This window comes from Chiloscyllium plagiosum, chromosome 7 (assembly GCF_004010195.1).
Source record: "Chiloscyllium plagiosum isolate BGI_BamShark_2017 chromosome 7, ASM401019v2, whole genome shotgun sequence".
NCBI lineage: Eukaryota > Metazoa > Chordata > Chondrichthyes > Orectolobiformes > Hemiscylliidae > Chiloscyllium > Chiloscyllium plagiosum.
The window spans coordinates 52,097,290-52,112,577 of NC_057716.1; the positions used below are offsets into that span (position 1 = coordinate 52,097,290).

A 15,288-nucleotide genomic window follows, 5' to 3' on the forward strand; every position below is an offset into this window, starting at 1 on the left:
TGAAATTGCGGGGGTATCAGTTTTAGGCGAATACATTGTATAGGTGTTCTTCTTCCTCTTTTTGCAGTTCTGGTGTACTGCAGTGTATTGTGGCTCTTTTGAATAGTGTCTTGATGCAACTTCTTTTGTGTGTGTTGGGGTGGTTACTTTCGTAGTTTAGGACTTGGTCTGTGTGTGTGGCTTTTGTGGTGAATTCAACAGCCACTCTCAGACAACAACTCACCAGAACGAAGGTGAGCAAAACCAATATAGTGTACAAAACCAATATAGTGTACAAAATCCCATGCAAGGACTGTACAAAACACTACATAGGACAAACAGGAAGACAGCTAACGATCCGCATCCATGAACACCAACTAGCCACGAAACGACACGACCAGCTATCCTTAGTAGCCACACACACAGATGACAAGTGACATGAATTCGACTGGGACAACACGACTATTATAGGACAAGCCAAACAGAGAACAGCCAGGGAATTCCTAGAGGCATGGCACTCATCCACAGATTCAATCAATAAGCACATCGATCTGGACCTAATATACCGACCACTGCAACTAACAGCTGGAACTGATAACCGGAAGCGGCAGAGTCAAACCACTACAAATGCCAGAGGAAAGATCACAGAAGTGCTTCACAGGAGACTCCCAAGCACTGAGGATGTCACCTAGAGAGGGGATGAAACATCTGCAACACAAATTCCCAGCTCGGCAACAGAACCACAACAAAATGCTTTAGTTTTGTAACTCAAACTATGTAATAGGCCTTCGCATATTAGATTGTATGGTTATTTTGAGCTTTAATTTGTTTTAGGTGAGCTGTTAGTTGGGTGGTAATATTGCTGGACTAGTAATTTAGAGCCCCAGGCAAATGTTCTGGGAAAAGAGATTGAATCGCACCATGGTAGATAATGAAATTTGAACTCAATTTAAAAAAATCTGGAATAAAAAGCTAGCCTAATGATAACCGTGTTGATATTTGGGAAAACCATGTCCTTTAGGAAGCAAGTTTACCATTCTTACTGGTCTTGGTCGTAAGTGACTCCAGAATCATGGTCTCTTAATAGCCATCTTGATGATTATGGATTGGCAATAAACGTTGGCCTATCAAGCAACATTCACACCCCATGAATTAATTTAAAAAGAACATTTGTTGCGGAGTCACACTTGTTTGTTTTTATTCAAGGATATTGATATATTTTGATTAATGCTTAAATGTATCAAAATTTATTAGAAGGTGACATTATGTACTCTAAGCAAACAAACGTTGTTCTACTTGTGCCTCCTTATCTTGGTAAAGATCTGTTGATAAAATAAGAGAGACACATGTTAAAATTTACAAAATGGATGATCTCACAACGTATCAAGGAATGAATCAAAAGTCAACAGGAAATGATGTCACCGGAAGTATCATTACTTTTAAAGAAACCAGTCAGATATTGTGCAAAGACTACTGAGCCAATGCAAAATTAACCATGAACTGTTTGTGCATTAATAAATAATTAGAGTTTAGGATATCTCTGATCATGCGCAGAGGCTAGTAGCTAGCAGGGTAGACAAGCAGGAGGCTGGAAGAATACAGCAAGCCAGGCAGCATCAGGAGGTGGAGAAGTCAACATTTTGGAACTGGGGATGGATGTTAGGGGAGCGGCATATAAAGGGGTGGGGGGGGGAGGCAGGGTGGTGAGGTGAGGATAGGTGAACACAGGTAGAGGGTATGACCTGGTTGGTTGATGGGAGGAATGAAAGGGAAGGGGAGGGTTTGGGAGGGAGTCAGTGATGGGCATGGAGGTTATTTGAAATTGAAGAACAAAATGTTGAAATAATTAATTCCCCTTCCCATTCCCTTTCTGACACAAATGTTTCACTGAGCATTCCAGCAGGCCGACCAGACCACCTAGTCACTGTCCATTTTAATTCTCCTTCCCACTCCCTTTCCAACATCACCATCCTTGGTCTCCTCATTGCCAGAACGGATCAGACTGCAAATTGGAGGAACAACACCTTATCTTCAACCTGGGCAGCCTACAGCCTGGACCACTCAACATTGAGTTCTCCAATTTCAAATAACCACCCTTCCCATCACCTGGTTTCCTTCCCAGCCCCTCCCCCTTCATTCCATTCCTCTCAGCCACCAACTGGATTCATCCCTCCCACTGACCAACCAGGTTGTACTCTCTACCTGTCTTCACTTATCCCCACTTCACCACCCTACCCCTGCCACCCCCTTTATCTGCAACTCCCCCCACACCCACTCCCAGTCCTGAAGAAGGGTTACACCCCAAACATTGACTTCTCTACTTCCTGATGTTGCTTGGCTTGCTGTGTTCTTCCAGCCTCCAGCTTGTTTTCCTGGATTCCAGCAGTTTTTTTTTACTCTAGCCAAGTAGGTAGCAGGGGCTACCAAATCATTATTCTTGGTTGTTTAGAGCACAAGAAAGGAAGCCTGGAGACTGAAGGAACGTGTCAGTCAGCAGAACAGATCAAGAGATCGGTCCTCAGTCAACTAGTGTTCTGAAGTGGATCAACTCAACACCATTACCTTTATTAAGTATAAGTTTTGTGTTTGTTATGACAAATGTAATAAATTCCATTAAACTTGTGAAAATGTATTTTTACTGGAATGGGTCTCATAATTAATCAGTATGAGTAAACCTTTAGAATACTTTTCTCTCAATTAATAATCAAATTAAAGGGATCTTTCGCTATGGTAAGTTTAAAAGGTCTTCCCTTGGTGGGGCCCTAAGGAACAGGATTACTTTTGTAGTCTGTACATGCTGTGTCCTCTTTTATTTCAAGCTGCCCTTTCATCCATGAAATCCTCACAATATTGCTCCTTTCTCACTTACATTACCACCAGCAGGTTTCTCTTTTTACCAAACTTCACACTTCTCTGAACTGAGTGATTACTCAAAATTGCATTCCTCGTGCAAATTATGATCAGTCTTTACAGTCCTGTCTCTAAGGCAAATATATCTTTCCTTAGAGATGGAGACCAAAACTGAGCATATGGCTCCCACTTGTCTCACAACGTATCAACACAGTTTTAGCAATGCTTCAATTTTTGGGGTACAAAAACATAAATTGCTGGAAAAACGCAGCAGGTCTGGCAGCATCTGTGAAGAGAAATCAGACTTAACGTTTTGGGTCAAGGGACCCTTCTGTTTTTGGTGCTCAAATCCCATTAATAAATGCCAACTTGCCATTTGCCTTCCTTACTGAAGCTGTAAACTATTTATCACTGTTCCTTGTGTGTGTACATTCAAGTCCCTCAACATCAATATTTAAAAGTTTCATATTTATTAAAAATATTCTGTGTTTATTAAGCAGCCAAAATTAATTGAATTTTTTTTCGGGGTATGTGGGTGTCAGTGCCAAGGCCAACATTTGTTGCCCATGCTTAATTGCCCTTGAAACTGAAAGGCTTGTTAGGCCATTCAGAAAAGTCAGTCATATTGCTGTGGGCTTGGGCTGACTTATACAAAAAGATCAACCATGAACTTATTGAATGGCGGAGAAGGCTTGAGAGGCTGGATTGCCCACTTCTGCTCCTAGTTCTTATGTTCTTATCTGCACTTACCCATGTTGTCAGCTACACAACCATTTCTTGCTGCCTTCAAATATTTCCAGCTGTTCAGCTCTGGGAAATACATCACCCAAATACAAATGTACATAATCACTGACATTTTCACCCTTCCAAGATGAGATGGCCCACACAATATAGAAGGGAGCACTAAAAGCAACAATTGCTGGAAATCACAGCAGATTAGGCAGCATCCATAGAGAGACAGCAAGCTAACATTTCTAGTCTAGATGACTCTGATGAAGAGTTATCTAGTCTCGAAACACTACTCTGCTCTTTCTCCATGGATGCTGCCTGACCCTCTGTGATTTCCAATATTTTTTGCTTTCAGTATAGATTCTAGATTTTGCAGTAATTTGCTCCTATAGAAGGAAGCACAACAGAGTTAGCAAGGGACAAAAACACTTACATCTCCTCAGCCCTATGTAACATATGGTCCTCCACATAATGGGATGGTTTAGAACAGGACTGCTGGCATCCAAGTCATGGAAGACATTGAAGATCATGGTGTATTTCTGCTTTATGCCCTTTCTTAACCCTCAGCTCACATTCATCTTGTTATCTAGACTTCCTTACCTCAACCTATTGCCCTTATTCTCTTTCATTAAGACACTCCGAAAAACCAATATCTTTCATTTCTATTCTCACCGTATGTGGTTCAGTGTCTCGTCTTGTTTGATAATGCTCTTATGAAGCCTTTTGGGATGTTTCATTGCATTAGGTTGCAATTAAAATCTAAGTAATCCTTGTGTGTTCTTGGTTTAGATGCTTCTTATAAGTCATTGAGAAATGGCACAGGAAATTTCCTCACATGGTATTTAGGTGAAGAAGGGCTGAAGAAGGAAGAAGGGCTCATTCCTGAAGAAGGGCTCCAGCTTGAAATGTCGATTTTCGGATGCTCCTCGGATGCTGCCTGACCTGCTGTGCTTTTCCAGCAACACACTCTCAAAGGTATTAAGGGGATTAATTGTTGCGGTCCCTAAAATGTGGATTGAGCTGTTGTAGTTGATGCAGAAATTTAGGCTGTTGCCTTTCTTACTGGAAGGAAGTTTCATAAGTCGTGGTTCCTTGATAGCATGTGATTTGTCCTGACAAGTAAAAATCAACTGAAGCTGAAAAATCTTATTATAATGGTTATTTTTATTACCATTAAGACAGAGCAATTTTACAGGTGGAGATATCTAAATCCATAGCTCATTGTGTAAATTTTATTTTTGCGTCAACAGACAGAGGAGTTAATTCTCTGGTGCCTACTTCAAATTATGAAATCTTTGTCCTCCCCAAAATGAAAATGGTTTTTTTTATATCATTCATTGCTGCTGCAGTTTGCTCATGAGCATGACACTTTCTCAGAGTTTTCCTCGGTCTTATCCTTTGCTTTACTTTTATCTCAGTAAAAGTACATCAAGTTTCTTGAATGCATGCAGAAGTTAGCCAATTTCAAACATTAATGTCCATGAACACTTCTAAACTCACTCATGTTTTCTATAATGCCTTCTAATTAAGGTCAAATTTAACCGTTCTCTAATTCTATCTTTTGATATTTGAGTTGATGTAGAGAGACAGCCACCAACTAAAGGACAAAAACATTGATCATTGCGATTACTGTACTTGTATGGTAACAGACCATGTTCACTGCCTCTCTTTGATGTGAATTCCATCGGTATGAAGAATTTGGTTTCGCCCTTGTCTCTTCGTTAACACAGTCTAGATTAGGACCTCACCTTGGAGTTGATTTATGACACTAACACTTTATCTGTTACTTAAAAGGTACACCATCTTGTGGTAAGATATTTCAAAGATAGGAATGTAAGAAAACATTTGTGTGAAATGTGAATGTATTATTCAGAGGCATTATTGGCTGGAAATTTCCTTGGAACTTCCCTCACTCTGCAACTTTTGTTTTACCACAAGTGCAATGGAAATTTCATTGAACAGGCTGAATTGAGTTGCCAGCACTCTTCCAGGGAAGGTTTTATACTGAAGGTGAAATAGTTCTGAGGAAATTCCTGGATAATATTTTGTTTCAGTTTAGAATATATGTATGTTTTAATTTTTAACACTTATTTTGGTCCTGCTTTCGCCCCTTCTCCTCTTCTGAAAATTATTCATCACCTGAATTGTGTGGTTGATGCGACAGTTCCCTGCTTTGAGGCTTAAGTGGTTTTATGGGAAAGGCAGAGGGCAGAGGGGATGGTGGGTGAGTGGGTGTGTAGGAGGCAGAGCCTTGTTTGCCTCCACAAGGTTATTAGTGTAAAGAGGATCTGATGTGGCAAGAGTTTGCACAATTAAGATCTCAGTTGTGATCTGATGCAGCATTACCACAATAATTCTAAGTCGCATGAGATGCACTTAGCAATGATGATGGACATGAGGCATGCCTTGGCCTGCAGGCCATAGTTGTAACCCTGACCTGAAGAATCAGGAGTCAGGAAGTAACATTTCAGAGTAACCTCCTGACACAGAATTCCTTCTGTGAAGTTCACTCACACCCCTCTCCTTTAATTGGCCAACCACCTTTCTGTAGTATTTTAAAGTCCTTTTGTGGTAGGCACCACAAATATGCACCCAAACTGCCAAAGGCTTTCCATAATCTTGTAAATGAAGGCAGAGACATTGTGGAAGCTTCCTCTTACAAAAAAAAATGTAGCTGCTGTCATTGTGTAGAAATTTAGGCTGTCACCTTTCTTACTAAAAGAATGTTTCATAGGTAGTGGTACGTTGATACCCCAGGATCTTACTGAAATGTTTATTACTTGCGTGTGAGGTTTCAAAGCAAATGTCCCACTTGAACTTCACAGCCTGGTCTTCCAGCAATTATTAGCAATCAGAGGAGGCAATGTTGGTTTTTTTTCTTCCCCAATCACTGCCAATGGTGAAACGATCAAATATAACACAGTCCTCAATTTAAATTGTTGCCCTAACGATTTGTGTAACTCATGGGCTGCAGGACATTTGAGAACCTCCCACTTCTGCTTTACAATTTGGTGATAACAACTGCACACTTTATACTACAATATAGAATCCACGTGTAAACAGGGTATAGCCATTCAGTAGAATACAATATATGAGTGGATAGGCTATGATAAACGTTTAACAAGAGATTGGGGTCAAGGGGGCTTTTTAGTGCTGTAGATCTTGATGACTATGATGATGAAATTTATGAAGTTTTCCTTGATATTAAAGCTTTAATAAGAAATAATACATCAGCACAATCTAAACTTGAATTATTATTTCAGCAAAATGAGGAAGAGAGAAATACTTTGAGAAACCAAGCTTTTAATAATGTATTAAATATTCAATACCAAACAGCCGGCACATGTGAAACAGTAAAGACCTGATTTGGATTCTTGCTAACATATAACCAAAGCGAAACATTGTATGAAATATTTTAACTTTTATTATTCTAATAATGTGTGCGAATCACTTGTTGAAACTTTGTAATATGAGATACAGGATGTTGCATGCAGGTTCAAATTTGTTAAATGCATATATACAGTCTGCTAGCTTTTGAGAAGTAAAAAGAATCTTTAGCAATTCTAAAATGTTCCTGTTCCACTTTCCAAAAATTACAACATATTTTCTCTGTAAATCATCAAAAATTAAATATATACACCATACTTTATATAACATTTATTACTAAAAATATGCAACAAAGCTTAATGATCAATAAAAAGCTGACATGGAATAGTGCTGAGGCAAGCAATTGAGATACCTTAAGGCTGTAAAGCTGTATGTATCCTTATTAAATTCTATAATGTAAAAATAAATCATTACTGCTTCAAAAGTCAGCTTTAGAAATGCTTTGTTTGGTCTGATTGTTTACTAACACTAACTGTATAGAACTGCTTTGTGCAGAAATGTGAAATATATAATAAGCCAAAAAGGTAGCAAGTTTCTAGGACAACAAAACTCAGCTAACATAATCAGCACTTTCATAAATGTTTGACAACATTGCACACATTTGTGAACATTGAACTTTACAAACGGTGCATTTGCCTTTCTGGTACTTCAACCATCTGAGTTCACACGTCATCTAATGCCAACTTTAAAAATAGTTTTGAATGAAATGGTTTTAAAGTAAGTACTTGTAAACAATATAGGTGTTCATAGTCTTTGAAAATGTCAAAAGCAATCTTTAAACTAAAAATCTGATTTTGAATTTTATAAGTGCAGCACTTTCAGTAAAAATAATTTTAAGCAAGAATGGAAAAGATGATTTGCATATGCATTAAAACGTGTGTCTTAGTACAACCACTACCAAGAAATCATAAGGAACACAGGTGTAAATGCCACACATGCTGAGGTCAGTGTGGCTATTAAATTGTTGTAACATATTTTGTTAGTGGTTATATGAAGATTTCTCAACAGATTGAGGTAACGCATTAAAATGGCAGCTGTCAAAAAAATCCAATAAATTGAAAGGTACTGAATTAAGTAGAGGCCTGGATAACCAACCTTTAAGGTTTCAATCTGAGATAGATTTAGAAATAGACTTTCCAAATGTATAGAGCAGTAGGTCAAATATACCAGCAATTATCTTGTAATAAGATGATGAAATCAAGTATTCCTGTTTAATCTCAGCTGGGCTGCTGCTGGCTGGAATGGTACAGGCAAGGAGTTCATTCCCACAGTGAAAAGCAGCAAACATTATATCTGTTGCTGACTGATCAGGGTCAGCCACTATTGCCTACAAAGGAACAGTGTGAGGGAGGAAACAATGTTAGTTCCTTATCACTACCTCTTAGATTTCTGTTCAATCCTTTTGAATGAACATTGCTTCTCATAATGTCTTCCAGCAGCATAGACAATTCAACAAACCTCTTTCTTTTCAGCAGATGCAGTGGCATTATTGCTGATAGAATATGAACAAAAGATTGTTTGTGACTTCCACACATGGATATCAGGCACAAGCAACCTTCAGATAAGAGGTCATCTCTTACCACTCAACAACAACATGCTTAGCTGCAGTATCCAATCATTACCAACATTTGTGGAAAACAATTGGCTACTGAAGATGGTCTTCAAGGATACTAAGAAAATCATTATGTTGGCTATGTCAGTAGGCAAATACCATTCAAAAGTATACAATATCACTTGGACTTCCTTTTGAATCAGGAGTCTCATTGCAATCAAATTCCAGATAATAAATTCCAGCAGAATTGTGGCAGAACAAGGATGATGATGATGGAATTCTTCTTTAATTTTGATTTGTTCTTACACTGGTGATGAAAAATAACTGAAAACCTTAATTCAATGTATCAGTTCAGAAAAAATTATCTTGTCGGTCTAACTTACATTTCAGAAATTTCTGAGCATTCAGTTAAGAATATAGAAAGTTGAGTCCAGAAATAAAATATTAGCAATTCTTAAATTTTTAATTTTTAAAATTTTTAAAATTTGCGCCAATTGAACTCAGCTCAACGCGAATAGGAAAATACAATGTATTAAGAAAAAATGTATTCTGCAACTTGTTAAATGCACTGGCTTCAATATTTCTCAAAAACGTTATTGTCTCCTTGTGCTGTGCGACAGTTTCTGTTCCGGAATTGAATTAGCAATTGCCCTTAGAGTTCTATTGCATTCTAGCACCCTGTTATTATATTCCACTTTATAAAAAGAAATTGTTTTTCATTTAAAACATTGCATCCAATCTCAATGATTTTCCTATAGTACAAAGCAAACATTTTAAACCTTGATTCTAACTCAGGGCGTGTGGCAAGCATGGACCAGCAGAGAACAAAATTCATCTAGGCTTGCTAATGCGGGATCCTAGGCTTTTTAACATCTTCATATAAATACAACAGGGTCAATGCTGGCTTGCAGCCAACATCAATGATACCGGCAAACAGATGGGAGTTGGGTGGGGTCACCAGATGCCATTGGGTAGGTGGCAGGATAAATGAGCAGTAGGTTCGTCTAAGGTTTGGACTATGTCCCAAAAAGAAATCCATGCGGAGCCTGGGAGACCCAAGGCTTCTTTATGGGGTCTGTCCCTTGAAATCAATTAAAAGCTAAAATATTTTCTTCCCTCAGCCTTTTTCTGGGGCTGTTTATCTGTGCACTGGATTTCTCTAATGAGAGCACCAGACTGTTGCTGATAAAATGTAACCTGGTTCTCAATGATGTTATCAGACCTTATCTGTGAATGTCACTAAGGTGCTGATCTGTATCAGGTGTGAGAGCTTCAGATGCTGCTCAAAATTCCTTGGTGAAGCATTTCCAGAGACCGCCAGACTATCAATATTTTTACACTTTCCTTAACATGCTCCTTCTTTAATGTGCTTTATTATCTGTAAAGTTGATGTTTGTTTTCACTTAAGAACCATCACAGGTTTCCGGACTTTGCTCAACATTGTTAACTGATTACATGTCAGGGAATACTTATTCTTACATTAAAAAAAATCAAGAAAGTGAGATATTTATACAGCACTTCTTGGAGGCACATGAAAACTATATAAGTATTGTGGTGTGTGTATAGTCTAAAGTAATTATTTAAATATGATGCATTTCTTATCTATTTTTCCCAATGTTTTCTAAATGTCTACCACCCTTCACTGCCACTAAATTGTTTTTAGGTAACAAAACATTATTTGATTTTTGTTTTATTCAGAATTCTTTCGCACCCCCTGAAGGTGACTCGCATAAAATATCCACAGGTGTAATTTCCCCAGTACCAGTTATTCTTCATGTGTGACAATGACAGACTAGGAGTGTCCCTGCAAATGTTAATCCTGCTCATGGATAATGACACAATGGCAAAAATCCAAAGTCTGTTTTTCTCCTCTCTGATCCTTGAGATCCATTGTTGCTGAACTGATATCAGTCAAATAAGATAATCTAATTCAGCACAAACTAAAATTGAACTTGGCAACTTTCTATTCTGTGTCACTCAGTTATTCAATGGATGAGTTTATTAAACTGTCAGGGCTTGATCTTTATTATTATCTGCTTGGCAGTTGAATAGAAAGAGAACAGAGATTTACATAGAACCACGTGATTTTTGAGAAACTCGCAAAAGTACTTCACACAAATTACTTTTCAATTGTAGTCACTGTTATACAGACAAATATAACAGCAGACAAATTGGGATATTTTGACAGATGGAGAGAGTTGATGTAAGTATGTAAGTCAGCAGCAAGCTAACTTGCATACTTGTCATCAACCTGAGCTACAAATGTTCTCTAAAATCATTAGTTGATATAAGTACCATATTTCTGTATAATTTAGAAAATTCATTCTTAATTGTGGGATTTAATTAATGCAAGAAGTTCGAGCCATTAAAATCCGTTTCATACACTAGAATAAAATGTTCAAAATTCCAATGAGTCAAGCATCTTATTAAAATGAGTAAAGCCATTTCCAGTGTTGAATTATTCCCATTACAACTCTGTAGATTACAAGATTATGTACATTGGTGTGGAATTTTCAGCTAGAAGTGAATGAACGTGATCTGCTTTCATTAAATTTACCAGAATTTGGGGCTATTAGGACTAAAACTGACCTGGTATCCTCTGCAAAGGATTTGGAGGCTGTGTGAAAAGGGCAAACAAAGATGTGTCTGCTTAACAAATCAGATTGAAGAATTATTCCTGAGGCCCATAAACCAAAAGCTTCAGGTAATGCTCAGTGGACTTTGTATTTTAATACTAGGTGCCTAGCACAGCTCAGGTGATAGACTGTGAAACTCAATCTCTCGGCCTTGCATTTCAGCTCCACATTATGCATGTAGCTTCCGTGTTAAAGGCTGTTGCTTTTAGGAGTGAACTCCGCCTCCCTGTTCTCTGGGAATGTCACTCATTCAAACTGAGTCTTTTGAAGTGGAATGGTTCATTTGGTAGTGCTCCTGCCGAAGCAGGAAGGTCCCCAAGTCTAAACCCCACTATGGAAAGTCTGCATGATTTATACCTGAATTAGTTTCCCTGCCAACTGGAGTGAGCACAACCCTGCCAGTGTCATGGTGAACAACAAGAAGCCTGCATGTACATCCTGCCAGAAGCAACACCAAAGTGCAGCTCTTTGCTGATGTGGCCTCAAAAACTACAGAAATGTTCTGGGCACTGGTGGAAAGAGGCTTGGTTACAAAAATTCAACATTCCACGGAATAATTTCTGGCTTCATGTGCCAGGGTGATGAGTTTACAAGATGCAACAGCATGGGCGGCAAGTCCATCTATAGTGACAAATTTGTTGATGAAAATTTCAAACAAAAGCACAAAGAAACTGATACCTGGTTACAGGAAATGCTAGGCCAAATACAAATGGACCCCGATTCTTTATTTGCATTGTAGATGCCCCATAATTGGAAAGCATGTGGTATTTGATGAAATGATATAGGGTCATGATACCAAATAAGGAGAAATTGGGCAGTGGTGATGGCAAAACTAAATATACTGTGAGCATCATTAATTGTTGACAAATGCGAATGGAATTATACAAGTTAAATAAACCTGATCACTCAAATAAAAACAGAGCTGGGTACTTCCCCAGTGGGGGTTGGCTATTTAAATTGGCTGCTTGCCTCTTTGGAATTCACAGTTGGTACATATCACAGCCCACTGTTTGGAAAATGGCCTAGTACCTTGTCCCCTTCCCCATATATCCACTGATATATCAGTGAAATTCTGCCTTTGAATTCCATGTCATATCATGTACGCACAGTGAAATGAAGAGAGGAGAAGGAAGTTCACGTTAAGAAAGAAATGAAACTCAAATGTTATTTATTTTCTTTTCAAGTCTGAAACAAGAACTAAAAGCTGAAGAACTGAGACTCCATACCCACATACGTAAATCTACCACCCCTCAGTTTAAAACTATGTCCGCTCGTGTTAACCTTCACCATCCAAGGAAAAAGGCTCTCATTGTCCACCTGATTTAAGCCTCTGATTATCTTATACGTCTCGATTAAGTCACCTCTCAACCCTCTTCTCTCCAATGAAAACAGCCTCAGTTCCCTCAGCCTTTCCTCATAAGACCTTCCGTCCATACCAGGCAACATCTTAGTAGATCTCCTCTGAAACCTTTCCAAAGTCTCCACATCCTTCCCATAATGCGGTGACCAGAACTGGATGCAATACTCCAGGTGCAGCCTTACCAATGTCTTGTACAGCTAAAGCATGACCTTGTGGCTCTGAAACTCAATCCCTTTATCAATAAACGCCAACACACCATATGCCTTCTTAACAACCCTATCAATCTGGGTGGTAACCTTCAGGGATTTATGCACCTGGACCCCAAGATCTCTCTGTTCAGCTACACGGCCAAGAATTTTACCATTTGTCCGGTACTCTGCATTCTTGTTACTTCTTCCAAAATGAATTACCTCGCACTTTTCTGCATTAAACTCCATTTGCCACTTCTCAGCTCAGCTCTGCATCATAACTATGTCCTTCTGTAACCCACAACATCCTTCAATGCTATCCACAACTCTGCCTACCTTCGTGTCATCTGCAAATTTACTTACCCATCCTTTTACGCCCACATCCAGATTATTTATAAAAATGACAAACAGCAGTGTCCCCAAAACAGATCTTTGCGGCACACCACTGGTAATGGAGCTCAAGGACGAATATTTCCTACCAACCACTACCCTCTATCTTCTTTCAGCTTGCCAATTTTTGATCCATACTGCTAAATCACCTTCAATCCCGAAACTCGGTATGTTGTGCAATAGCTTATCATGTGGAACCTTAACAAATGCCTTAGTGAAGTCCATATACACCACATCAACTGCCTTATCTTCACTCACCTGTTTTGTCACCTTCTTGAAGAACTCAATAAGGTTAGTGAGGCAAAACCTGCCCTTCACAAAACTGTGTTGACTATCCCTAAACAAATTATTCCTTTCCAGATGATTATAAATCCTATCTCTTATAACCTACCCAATACCTTACCCACAACCGAAGTAAGGCTCACTGGCCTATAATTACCAGGGTTGTCCTGACTCCTCTTCTTAAACAAGGGAACAACATTTGCTATCCTCCAGTCATCTGGCACTACTCCTGTCAACAATGATGACATAAAGATCAAAGCCAATGGTTCGGCAATCTCCTGTCTGGCTTTCCAGAGAATCCATGGATAAATCCCATCCGGCCCAGGGGTCTTATCTACTTTTCAGATCTTCCAAAATTGCTAAAACCTCCTCTTTGTCAATCTCAATCCCATCTTGTAGCCTGTATCTCCACACTCTCACTAACATTGCCCTTTTCCAGCCTGAATACTGATGAAAAATATTCATTAAGCACTTCCCCTATGTCCTCAGATTCCACTCACAACTTCCCACTACTGTCTTTGATTGGCCCTAATCTTACTGTAATCATTCTTTTATTCCTGATATGCCTATAGAAGGCCTTAGGGGTTTCCTTAATCCTATCTGCCAACAACTTCTCATGTCCCCTCCTAGCTCTTTTTAGCCCTCTCTTTAGATCTTTTCTGGCTAACATAACTCTCAAGCCCCCTATCTGAGCCTTCACGCCTCATCCCCACATAAGTCTTCCTCTCCCTCTTGACAAGAGCTTCAACTTCTTTAGTAAACCATGGCTCCCTTTCTCGACAACTACCTCCCTGCCTGATTGGTATATACGTATCAAGGACCCGCAGTAGCTGTTCCTGGGGTAAGTTCCACATTTCAAGTGTGTTCATCCCCTGCAGTTTCCATCCCCATCCTATGCATCCTAAATCTTGCCTAATTGCATCATTATTGCCTTTCCCCCAGTTATACTTCTTTCCCTGCAGTATATACCTATCCCTGCCCAATGGACAAGCCCTAACTTTTTCTGGAATTCTTGAGTATCTATTAACTTCATGCCATTTCATTCATGTGAATACTAAATCTGTCAGTAAGATTCTGTTAGAGTTTCTGCTGAAGCATGAAACTTGAACAAAACTTTTTTTATTTCTGTCTTTAACAGAACATGTACAGACTACAAAAGGTGCAGTCTGATTTACTTATTAATAATAATGAACAGTGATAGCCACACTGTTACTTATTATTGCAAAGTCTGGCCTATTATTAAAATGAATTGGGGCTGATTTTAGCCTATGGCCGCACATCAATTCTGAAATAATAATAAACATTCGCAAATCTCATATTAGAAGTTAACAACATTCTCAATGCTAATAACACTTAATTCTTCTGCATGAGTTCACTTGCATAATTATTCATAACAATAGGTCAACACATGTCGACACAGATGTAGGTGCATATTGATGACGAGAAGAGGAAACTAACAAATGAATCAGAAGCAATAAAGGCATAAAAATTGTGAGTCTTTGGAGAGCCTCAAAAGATTTGTCAGCCTTTCATAAGGAAGACCGAATAGGCAATTAAAACTGGCAGGCAAAGTTGAAGCAAACAGTAAAAAAAACCACATCTGTCTCTCAACAATGTTAGTGGAGTCCAGCATCCAAACCTCTGTTTGACAGTTGATGTGGATTGGTAACTATGTGAGGAACTTTCAGCAAAAGTTGCCCTTTCTTCCAACCCCCTTAGATCAAGATTGCAACATGGTGACTTACATTCCTAATAATGCATCCAGCATTTACAAGCTCGGCTTGCTTTGAGGAAACAAAGAGCCTGTACCTGCATTTCAGTTTTTAAAGTTGAAGTCATTCCTTACATGCCACAAAATCATTTGGATGACATCCCAAAACAAATGAATGCCTTATTTGCTTCATGATTTGGAAATGCTGGTGTTGGACTGGGGTG

At 38.9% G+C, this 15,288-nt stretch overlaps 1 long non-coding RNA gene across 1 annotated transcript; it reads left to right on the top strand.

Moving 5' to 3' along the window:
- The first annotated feature begins 6,864 nt into the window (after positions 1 to 6,864).
- On the top strand, positions 6,865 to 9,223 carry LOC122551597. The gene is made up of 2 exons (XR_006312143.1): positions 6,865 to 7,662; positions 8,418 to 9,223. It is a non-coding gene; the product is annotated as an uncharacterized LOC122551597 (long non-coding RNA).
- Positions 9,224 to 15,288: the final 6,065 nt, after the last annotated feature.